General features: G+C 32.5%; 1 protein-coding gene and 1 pseudogene across 18 annotated transcripts in view; both read right to left on the bottom strand.

The window, feature by feature from the left end:
- Positions 1-12,646, bottom strand: part of PTPRD (protein tyrosine phosphatase receptor type D) — a 2,844,105-nt gene that overhangs the window by 2,652,386 nt on the left and 179,073 nt on the right. The gene's annotated exons all lie outside the window — the stretch shown is intronic.
- LOC127555280 (heat shock cognate 71 kDa protein-like) lies at positions 6,906-9,051 on the bottom strand (annotated as a pseudogene).

The following is a 12,646-nucleotide window of genomic DNA, read 5'->3' as shown; positions in this document are numbered from 1 at the left end:
AATGGTATATGTAAAGTAAAATACTTTGGCTCAAGTAATCAATTTTATTAGTACAATACAGAGGAAGCATGGTTAGACTGAAATTTGTCTGATAAACTGAGGGATTAAGAAAAATACAAATTCAGTATTTGACATCATTTTATTATAAATACTAAAAAAAAAAAATCAGGCAGGCTTGGGCTTAGGGGATCTGGAGTCAAGATGGTGTTGATTCTTCTATTCCGAACAAGAGAGATCATATCTGAAGTTCTGTGTTCAGTTGTGGTTATCATATTCAGGGAGGGCACTAATAAAATAGAGAGCATTTCAAGAGTGAGACATTAGATTGCTCATAAAGATTAGTTAAAATATTAGTAAAAGTATTTAGTTTGGAGAAGAGAAGACTTAAATGAGCTCAGCAGGTTAGGCTGAATACTATCTATCACTCTCTTCAAGTAATGAAAAGGCAATTGTATAAAAGTGGGATTAGACTTGGTCTATTGGCTTTTGACAAAATAAGTTCTAACAGTAGGTGGAAAATACAGAAGCAAATTTACATATTTTGTGAAAAAAACTGTGTTATCATCATAAACCTGGAGTAAAACAATCTCTGAAAAATGTAAATGATAATTTTTAAAGCTGAAGTAGCTCTTATGTGATTAAAATAGCTTTAAAGTGAATAGATTAATAAATGATTATTATATTTATGCAGTTAGTGCAACAAATATGACAGTCAATGAAAAAGATCATGAAGGTTTTAAAATTTAAGACAGATAACTATTGAACATAAAGTAATCTTAAAAAAATTCAAAATTCATATTCACATGTATGATCACTTATCCCTTAATTTATATATGGATCAATATCCCTTAATTTGTATATATATTTTATAAGTTTTAAATTTTATAAGTTTAGAAAATTAGAAAAATATTTGGTAGTATTGATATAAAAGAAATACTTTAAAAAAAACTTGTATATTCAATATACTGTTTTAAAAAGAAATTCTTTTTATCAACTCATTAAGATGGCAGAAAACATTGAGAACTTTTCTCAGTCTGTAATTTGACACATAGATAAATGATATTCCACAGTAGAATAGTTTAGAAAGTAAAAAAAAAGAAAAAAGAAAAGAAAAGAAATAAAATCAGTAATGCAAAGATAAGTGAGGATGTTCCATACACTTCAATCAGAACAGATTTAATGAACAACATACATTAACTATATTAGATGGATCAGGTGAGGATATCTCTGACTGGATTGCTGAATCAATCAATCAAAGACATAATGAACTAGGTGTAATTATCTTCAATCAATTTTGGAAGAAGATGAGTTCTTGAGCCATTGGAGAAAATCAGACGAAGACATATAAAATAGATTGAGGTTGGGTGAAAAAGAGTAGACCTCTCTAAACGCTGTTTTGAAGTTTTTGTGCAGTTAAGCAACTAAAGCTAAAAACTTTAGTTAACTGCACAGAAACTTTGAACACAGCATTCAGAGATATCTAAAGCAACTAAAGCTTAAAACTACATTAAGACTTTTGGGTGACTGAAGGAAAAAAAAGTAGTAATTCACATTTGTGTAGTATAGTATTTTATGTGCTTATACACAGATATATTAGAAGTATAGTGCTATTAAATAGCTATTTTATACCTATTAAAGCCTAATACTGCTATAGGACTTTAACATCACTATATCTATTTGTATATGTATATATATATACACACACACATATGTATTATATATAATTATTAATATATATGCATATATTTCTAAAGTTTACCAATTTTAAGTGCATATTTTAGGCATATATGTATGTATAATAGTAGCTATAAAAGTAAGTAGGATCTATAAAGCACTTAAAATGTGTAAATTACTTTACAATTATTATTTTGTTTCATCCTTACAACAAACTTGGTAGGCACTACTTTATAGATAAGGATCTCCATTTTACAATATCTCTGGTCAGTTGTTTTTCAAAGAAGGGCAATACAATTTGGGGCTAATGTCAAGTAACCAAAAGCAATCAAATAGTTATAATTTTGCTTTCAAGATAGTAACTCCCATTAAATATCAAACATATTCATCATATTACACAGAAATGACAAATACTTTTCCTAAAAAGCTGATTGAAGTCAATCTGATTGTCATTGAGAAGTGCACTGGCAAGGGCTTGTCCTAGAAACCAAGTTCCTCAGGTTTACATTTAGAATCCTAACTTTCGGCAGGTCCCCTCTGGAGAAGATCCCAATGAAGTAGATGTACTAAACCAATTAAAATTAAATCTAATAGAAATAAATATGAAGTTTTATACCTGAATAAAAGAATGAAATGCACAAGTTATATAAAATAGGGGTTTTTGAATATTTTAAGGGATGCTCTGTCAAAAGAAAGAAATATAACACTCATTGGCTCCAGAGGGAAATGATAAAATCAATGGATTTCTAAAATAATATTCAATAAGAATATTATTTATAGGTATTAGAGCTATTTAGTTGGAAGAGGCTTCCTCAAAAGGTGATGAGATCTCTTTCATCAGAAACCTTCCTGCAATCAGATGTTGGATGACCCTACTTGTCAGAAATGTTCTGGAAGGGATTCCTGATCAGATGCAAGGTGAATTGGATAAATGTTGATGTCTCTTCCAATTCAGATTCTGTTATTCTACATATAATAAGATATATGAAGTGGTAGAAAAATAATAAAACCTATAGAAAGAAAAGAATTAGATTTGGAAGTCTGACTAGAAGGTAAAGGGAAATTTTGGCATTGCCAGAACTGAAATAATTGGTAGTGGAAAGAGGAAAGCAAAAGCCATCTATGTTCATTTTACAAAATGGAGGTAAATATGTTTGTGAAATACAAATAAAGTCAGAGCTAAACAATTGGAAAAATATCAAATGCTCTTGGATAGGTCGAGTGAATATAATAAAGATCACTATATTACCTAAACTAATCAATTTATTTAATACTATAACAATCAAACTTCCAAGAAACTATTTTACTGACCTAGGAAAAATAACAAAATTTATCTGGAATTACAAAAGGTCCAGAATTTCAAGGTAATTAATGAAAAAAACAAAAAAACAAGTGAAAGTGGGCGAGCTGTGCCAGATCTAAAACTATATTATGAAGCAGCGTCACCAAAACCATTTGGTACTGGCTAAGAAATGGAGTAGTTGATCAGTGCAATAGGTTAAGTTCACAGGAGGAAATAGTTATACAAAGATCCCAGCTTTGGGGATAAAAATTCACTAATTCACAAAAACTACTGGGAAAAGAGGAAATTAGTATGACAGAACTAGGCATTGATCCACACCTAATGCTGTATACCAAGTTAAGGTTGAAATGGGTTCATGACCTAGACATAAAGAATGATATTATAAATACATTAGAAGAACATAGGATAGTTTTTCTCTCAGATCTGTGGAGGAAGGAATTTGTGACCAAAGAAGGATTAGATGTCATTATTGATCACAAAATAGATAATTTCGATTATATCAAGTTAAAAAATTTTTGTACAGATAAAACTAATACAGACAAGATTAGAAGGGAAGCAATAAACCGGGAAAACATTTTTACATTTAAAGGATCTGATAAAGGCTACATTTAACTATATAGAGAATTGACTCAGATTTATAATAGTTCAAGCCATTCTCCAATTGATAATGGTAAAAAGATATGAACAGACAATTTTCAGATGAAGAAATTAAAACTATTTCTAGTCATATGAAAGAGTGTTTCAAATCACTATTGATCAGAGAAATTCAAATTAAGACAACTCTGAGATACCACTACACACCTGTCAGATTAGATATGATGACAGGAAAAGATAATGAGTAATGTTGGAGATGTGGGAAAACTAAGCCACTGATACATTGTGGGTAGAATTGTAAAGGAATCCAACCATTCTGGAGAGCAATTTGGAACTATGCTCAAAAAGATATCAAATTGTGCATATTCTTTGACCCAGCAGTGTGTCTACTGGGCTTATATTCCAAAGAGATCTTAAAGAAGGGAAAAGGACCCACATGTACAAGAATGTTTGTGGCAGCCCTCTTTATAATGGCAAGAAACTGGAAATGAGTGGATGCCCATCAGTTGGAGAATGGCTGAATAATTTATGGCCAATGGATGAATATTATTATTCTGTAAGAAATGACCTGCAAGATGATTTCAGAGAGCCTAGAGAGACTTATATGAACTGATGCTCAGTGAAATGAGCACAAACAAGAGATCATCATATATGGCAACAAGATTATACGATGATCAATTCTGATGGACGTAGCTTTCTTCTACAATGAGATGATTGAAACTATTTCCAGTTGTTCTGTGATGAAGAGAGCTATCTATACCCAGAGAGAGGACTGTGGGAATTGAATGTGGTTCATAACAGAGCATTTTAACTCTTTTCATTGTTACTTGCTTGTATTTTATTCTGCTTCTTTTTTTTAACTGGTTTGATCTGATTTTCCTTGTGCAGCACAATAATTGTATAAATATGTATGCATATATTGGATTTAGCAAATATTTATTTCTACCAAGTTTTAACATATATTGGACTACTTGCCATGTAGGGAAGGGCATGGGGGAAAGAAGGGAAAATTGGAACATAAGATTTTGCAAGGGCTAATGTTAAAGAATTGTCCGTGCATATATTTTGAAAAATAAAAAGCTTTAATTCAAAATAAAATTTAAAAAGTTTGTAAAAATATGTGTATGCTTTATATTTCCTGCCACCCTCCACCCTGCCAAACTGGAATTAGTCTAGCCAAAGTCATGTGCTTAATATAAATATTTGAGGAAAGTCTCTGAGACAGATTGTCAGGTCAATATTTTCAATAATTTTATGTGTTGTGAAGTGGATATTTATTATTAACTAGATAATTATGTTTAGATAAATATTGTCCAGTGGTTTAAAATGTCATTCCTTCCCACTTTCCACTAATGTCCCACAAATTGAAATCCAGAAAAGCTTAAAGATTTTGAGAAGGCAACATTATTAGCCAATGTTTCTCTCATTCCAAGAAAATGTCAGGATAAAATTTGTGCTCGTTAGCTCAAGATTCATTGGAATTTATGTCCTTGTTCTTAGATATTCCTTCTGTAATTTGTGTATTGCTATAGTTTTTGTGCAATATGTACTATGCATTTTTTCTATTAGCTTTACTAGTTTTAAAGTACTTCCTTTAAAAAGAAAATTAACATATTAATTTTGAAATGATCCAAAACTGAAGACTTAGATTTACAATCTAAAAAAGGGATTATATCAACTTAACATACCTAATGGTTCTAACAATACTCTCTTGTAGCTTTAATTATGATAAGTGAATTGAATCCCCATTATAAGGATAAATGCTTCTACCAACAGATGAAGTAAAATATTTAGTAGTAGAGATGAGGTGGAAGATATGTCACATGTGTTTTAGGTCACTTAAATTCAAATTTTCATTTTACAAATGAGAGATTGGAGGCGTAGGAACATTCACGTCTGGCCAAAGTCACCACAATTGTATATGGCAGAACTGATTCTTAATCCAGTAGTAATTCTTTTATATCTATCTGTTGTCTAACAATCAGTCTAAGTACAGAGCACCTTACCACTGAAAATTTAACTACTAAGTGATGATTTTTTTTTTTTTTGTAAAGTGGTAGGTCAACAGAGGGATATGGAAAGATCATAACAGTCTACAAAATGGAGAGAAGTACTTAATGGTTCTCTATTAATTATCTACTTAATGAATGACAATGGCATAAAAAGGACAAAAGAAAGATTCACAATTTTTATGTCATTTACAAATGTTAAATTGATTGTTTCCCCTTCTTAGTGTGATTTTAATTTGGTCCACCAATGAAAACCTACTTCTTTAGGAATGAATCTAATCCTTCCTGAGATTCTATCTATTTGTTTAAGCTCTTACTTGTTTTAATAGATTCAGACTTCACTTAGATGGACCATACTGTATGAATACACAAGACATAATAAAATTCAGTTAAATGAAGAGGCAGATTTGGTTTGATTTTTTTTTCATCCATATACAATAAATTCATACAATATTGAGGTATTTTGGAGCATCTGTGATTAAACTGAGAGACAACCATAAAAAAAAATCTGCAGCATATACTTCACTGTTACAATTAACTATTGTAGAAAAATTAAAGAAAATCTCCTAAAGAACTTTGTAGAGGGCTGGGACCCTGGAAAGGTATCCTTGAATCAAGGACAACAGGATGTTTATAGTTAAGTATCTACTCAGTGTGATTGACATATACTTAATGTGACATAATAATGTAATCACTCTAGTTGGCATATACTTAGTACAGTTGGCACATGCTCAGTTAATGTAGTGATGTAATTATACTGAGGTATTTAAGGACTGAGAGGATTGGGATCTGGGAGTCTCAGCCATAGACACAGAGAAGACTTCAGAATCCAGACTCCCGACTCGGGACGCCATATTTGATCGACCTTGTGGTAGCTCTATTGCCTTCATCACTTCTCCATCTAAAGACCAAGGCCCATCCAGAGATCCTCCAGAAAGCTAGCCTAGACACTACATTTTGATGTACTAAGATCTAGTACTGACAAAAAGTAATTCATTAGACATGGGAATATATAGTTATCGAAGGTGTTTCTAAATGTCAAAAACAATATCCTATCAAGTGTCTAACTAATAATCCAATATATGTAACACATGTACAATTCTTCTATACATATTTTCATAATCATATATGATTATAACATATATTATATACCACACACATATTACATATAATATAACATATATAATATGTAATAATATAACATAATAATATATTATCATATACACAAGAAAAATCAGACCAAAAAGGGAAAAAAATGAAAAAGAAATCAAACAACAACCAAAAAAGTGAAAATATGATGTTGTGATCCACACTCAGTTCTCATAGTCCTCCCTCTGGGTTCAGATGGCTTTCTCCATCACAAGAGCATTGGAACTGGCCTAAATCACCTTGCTGTTGAAAAGAGCCACATGGGATGTTGTTTAAACTATGACATATAGTAACAGAGACTCATTATTACACTCATAAAAAAGTTGTAGGAAGTGATTGAACCGGAATCCATCTGAAAATGCAAAGTATTTCTTTTTTTTTTGTTTGTTTGTTTTGTTTTGTTTATGGTGCCAATTTAAATACATTTTATTCTCCAAGACAATAATTGCATTTCCACTTGTTTATTCCAGTACTGATAAAGTGTAATGTTGTTTACTTCTCTCCCTCTGCACACATTCAAGTATACAGAATGCCCAGATTTACACAGTAGCTTAAATGTTACTTTTAAATTGCTACAGCATCGGCTACAAATTTGAGTACTTCAACTTTTGGAAAGCTGGGTGGAATGCTCTTTCTTCTGGTGCATTTAGTGAATCTCTTCAACGATAGGTCCAGAAGTACCTCTGGATGGGGCTGCTCCACTCCCTAGGAACCCACCAGGCATGCCTCTTGGCATACTACCTGCACTCTGTATAGCTTAGTGATGACCTTCTCCAGACCTTGTCCAGTTCTTTCTGCTGATGGTCAGATTCTTCCTTTTCAGCAGTCTGGTTCTTATCCAGCCAGTTGATTATTTCATTACATTTGTCAAGAATCTTTTGTTTGTCTTCATCACCAATTAGTCCTGATGGCTAACTGTCCACGGTAGTCTTCATGTTGAAAGCATAAGATTTAAGAGGATTCTTGGAAAACATCTTGTCTCTGTTTCCCATCTTCAGTCTTGTATTTCTCTAACTCCTAGACCATACATTTGAAGTTTTCTTTGCTCAGACAACCTTAGTAGTTGGTGATGGTGATGTTATTCTCCTTTCCTGTGCTCTTATCCACAGAAGAAACATTGAAGATGCTATTTGCATCAGTGTCAAATATTACTTCAACCAGAGGAAGACCTCTGGGTGCTAGGGGGATTCCTGTGAACTCAAACTTGCCAAGCAGGTTATCCTTTGTCATTGCTCTCTCACTTTCATAAATCTGAATAAGCACACCAGACTGATTATCAGAATAGGTGGTAAAAGTCTATGTCTGGTTGGTGGGAATGGTGGTATTACATTTGATTAAAAATGTCATTAATTCTCCAGAAGTTTCTATTCCAAAAGGAAACGAGTGACATCCAACAGCAACAAGTCCTGCACATTTTCAGATTCATCTCCAGACAAATGGCAACCTGGACTGCTGCACCATAAGCAACAGCCTCATCAGGCTTGATGCTCTTGTTGAGCTTCTTGACATTGAAGAAGTCTTGAAGAAGCTTCTGGATTTGAGGGATATGAGTAGAACCACTCATCAGGATGATGTCATGAATCTGTGATTTTTCTAAACTGACATCTCTTAAGGCCTTTTCCACAGGGTCCAGTGTGTCACGGAAGAGATCTGCATTCAGCTCTTTGAACCAAGCTCAGGTGATTGATGTATAGAAGTCTATTCCTTCATAGAGAGAGCCAGTTTCAATACTGGAAGGGGTACTGGAAGAAAGGCTATGCTTTGCACATTCACAAGCAGTACACAGATGGTAAACAGCCCTTTTGTTCTCACCGATCTTCTTGTGCTTTTGCTGGAATTTGTCAATGAAATGGTTGACCATGTGGTTTTCAAAGCCCTCCCCACCCAGTGGGTGTCCCCTGTTGTGGACTTGACTTCAAAAATGCCATCTTCAGTGGTAAGGATATAAACATCCAAAGTGCATCTCCAAGGTCAAAGATCAACACATTTCTCTCAGCAACACCTTTTTGTCTAAGCCATAAGCAATAGCAGCAGCAGTTGGCTCCTTGATGGTTCGGAGCACAATGAGACCAGCGATGGTTCCAGCATCTTTGTGGTCTGACATTGGGAATTGTAGAAGTAGGCTGGAACTGTGACTACAGCATTTGTGACAGTCCTCCTAAGATAAGCTTCAGCAATTTCTTTCATCTTGGTTAAGATCATAAAAGATACTTCTTCAGGATAGAAACCTTTGGTTTCCCTTTTATACTCCATTGGGACTTAGAGTCTGCCTGTCCCATTCAACACCATAAAAGGCCAATGCTTCATGTCTGACTGTAGAATTGCATTGTCAAATCTTTGACCAATCAGACATTTGGCATCAGAAACTTTGTTGGTGGATAATGCGACTAGATTCTTTGTAGCATCACCAATTAATCATTCTGTGTTGGTGAAGGCAACGCAGCTGGGGGTGGTCCTGCTCCTTGGTCATTAGTAATGATCTCCACTTACTCATGTTGGAAGCTTCCCACACAGGAATAAGTGGTGCCAAGATCAATGCCAACTGTGGGTCCCTCTGACCTGGTTGCTGGGGACTTGGGGGTCACAGTTGACTGCTGTGGAGAAGGAAGGGCTGCTACTGCACTGAGTAGAAATGCACAACATTTCAATGATCCATAACAACTTACTTCTACCAAAATAAGTCCTTAATGCCAACATTATTTTGAAGATTGTGATTGGCTATAAATCAGAGAACACCATATCCTTTGAAAAGTCAAAATCCCAATTAAGTTTTCTACAGAATGAATAGCATGAGTGTTCCAGATTATGTCAACAGAAATAATGTCCATAATGAGAAGGTAAGAGCTAAAAGAACCAAATGAAATTAATATATTTTATCTTTCTAAATATCTTTCTAAAATATATATCTTTCTAAACAACTTTTAATTATTTCAAATTTAATTATGAGAAGGAAGATCAACCAGAAGGCAAAGAGTGATTTTTAAGGTCAACATAGACCAATATCTTTAGACATTGCAGTAGGAGATAATAGGAGTGAAACAAGAAATAAGTAACATGAGTTGTAGACCTTGGAGATAGCGGTAGTGATACCCATTATGCTCTTCAATGTTTATTATAATCTTTCCCAGGCTTTTTATTTTACACACACACACACACACACACACACACACACACACACACACCCCTATTTGGTCATGAATACCTCAAACTATTATTTAAATATACCAGTAACTAAAATCTTTAAAACTGATATCTATATACACATACACTATTTGACTTTAATCTGTATGTTTCTTAGCTTAGCATAAATTTGTATACCAGATGCCTTCTTATAATTAACTCGTTGGGATTTGGGAGCAGTAGTTTTGCTGCTAACAAACTTTCCATCAAGTCGACATCTGTGATTTATATTTCCAACTTGCTTTCAATACATTTACATAATCAGTTCAATTTAGGCAAAGATTATATATTCTCCTTACATTTTTATAAGCACTATTCTGTAAGCATACTTAAAAAATAACTAAATCAAGGTGGCATTTGTATCTCTTTATGTAAGCAAGATTCTTAACATAAACACATTATAAAATATCTTCAACTGATTTTATTTTAAAAGCTAAAATTATACAACTTCTTTTTTTGAAAGTATACAAAACAGTATACTTTGTCAAATATATAGTCACTATTTAAATGAATAATATATTATATTTACATAGAGCTTTATAGTTTGACATTGTTTCATACATATTATCATATGTAGATGATATAATAAACCAGTAAAGGAGACATGGCTGATAGTATTTGTGATCTTTTTTCAAAAGTGAAAACAAAGCCCAAAGAAATTGTATGGCATGTCCAAATTTATATGGTTAGTTAACAGGTTATGGTAGGCACTTAAGAAATATTTTTAGATTGACTTTCTAATTGCATTATATGATTTTTGTAGCTAGAAAATAAATTTAAAATTATATTGGACAAATAGAAAAAAGTGGTTAAATATTCAAGTAAAAATATTTTTTTTTCATTTTTCATTCAAATGTTGGATATTATTTCAGCAGTTTGAAAATGTTTCCTAAAACATTCTAAAACAATTTTTATACCTATAAATGAAGAGACTATCAAGTTCATAATAACATTTAGCTTATTTAAAAAAAAAAGTGTTTTAAATTCAACTTTATTTTCATAGATACAAATATTGGAGAATTAATACTATATAGTTTGGGAATATTATAGCTATTAAATATTAACATTTTAAGGGAATATGGATACTTGTGAAATATTTTGATGAAATTATGCATGCATAGTTATAAAATATTACTAGAAAAGACATTTACATAATCATAAGAAGTATGTCTTTAATAAAAAGTATATTGAGGGTGCTTTATATTTTGCTTTAAGCAAATTCAATGAGGAAGAGGTCCAATCACTTAAATAAGAATGCAGAGAAGACAGCTTCGTATTAAAGATAGATTTAGAGTAAAAATACAGCCACTGCAATTAGAGAAGTTTAGAATGACCATAAGCAACTCATTTCAACGTTATGTATGTCAGGCAAATTTCTAGACTTTAATTATTAACTCATAATTAGTTCTGATCAGGATGCTTGGAGGGAGTTCTATCATAGGGAGTTCCTTAGCCATATTGAAATCACAGCTCATTCAGATAGTATTCTTAACATCAGACACCAATACTACTTAAAATAGGATGTTTTAAAAATATTACGAGTACGATATTAATGTTTCATTAAAATATGAGCAATAGATATGATTTTTTAAGTATGCAAGTTATTTGAAAGAACAAATTCAATTTCCCCTAAAGTAGGAGAAATTTATTATGTCCCTTCTCTTAAGCCATTGAATTTAGGGTAAGCTTAAAGAGGGAAATGGCAGAGATATCTAGAACATGAAAGAAAATTAATTAGTCAAGTAATTAGAATTGTTCATATAATCAAATATCTCCTATTTACAATCAATTTAGAACATATTTTAATTTAGATAAATATAGAAGAAAGTCCTCTAAAAGTGACAGATGATCCCTTTGGGCATAGTTCCAAATTGCTCTTCAGAATGGTTGGATCAGTTCACAACTCTACCAACAATGAATTAATGTCTCAATTTCCCCACATCCCCTCCAACATTCATCATTATCTTTTCCAATCATCTTGGCCAATCTGAGAGGTAGTGTAGTGTAGTGTAGTGATAATTCAGAGTTGTACCTATTTTAATTTATCTGATCAATAGTGATTTAGAGCATTTTTATATGACTAAAAATGGTTTTAATTTCTTCATCTGAAAACTATCTGTTCATATCCTTTGACTATTTGACCACTTGTCAATTGGAGAATAGTTTGTATTCTTATAAGTTTTAAGTCAATTATCTATTTATTTTTGAAATGAAGCCTTTATCAGAACCCTTGGATATAAACATTTTCCCCCCAGTTTACTGCTTCCCTTTTAATCTTATATGCATTGGTTTTGTTAGTACAAAAACTTTTAAATTTAATATAATCAAAATTATCCATCTTGCATTCCCATAAATTATCTTATTTTTACTTTATATATATTATATACACACATAAAATAGATATATATATACATTTATATGAATGTAATATGAATATAAGCTTGAGAGAGTCAGACAAACAGACAAAGACAAAAACTGATCAAGAAAGAAAACAGGCAGATCAAGGGAGAACTAGGAGTTCTGGAATAAGGGCTACTGAGCCTATTCAGGGCTGCTTCTCCACATTTGGTGTTCATCTATGACCTATCCCTCACCTGTGATTCCAAGAAGCTATAGCATGAACAATGGCCACATCCTCATATAAACTCTCTTGGCAGATTCTATACCAGGCTGAGGATAATCAAGAGGTCTCAAAACTCTCAGTGAGTTGGTGGGGGAGTATCCAACCCAAGCATGT

This window comes from Antechinus flavipes, chromosome 1, assembly GCF_016432865.1.
Source record: "Antechinus flavipes isolate AdamAnt ecotype Samford, QLD, Australia chromosome 1, AdamAnt_v2, whole genome shotgun sequence".
Lineage (NCBI taxonomy): Eukaryota > Metazoa > Chordata > Mammalia > Dasyuromorphia > Dasyuridae > Antechinus > Antechinus flavipes.
Note: the sequence above shows the minus strand (reverse complement) of the source record. Positions and strands in the feature narration are given on the sequence as shown.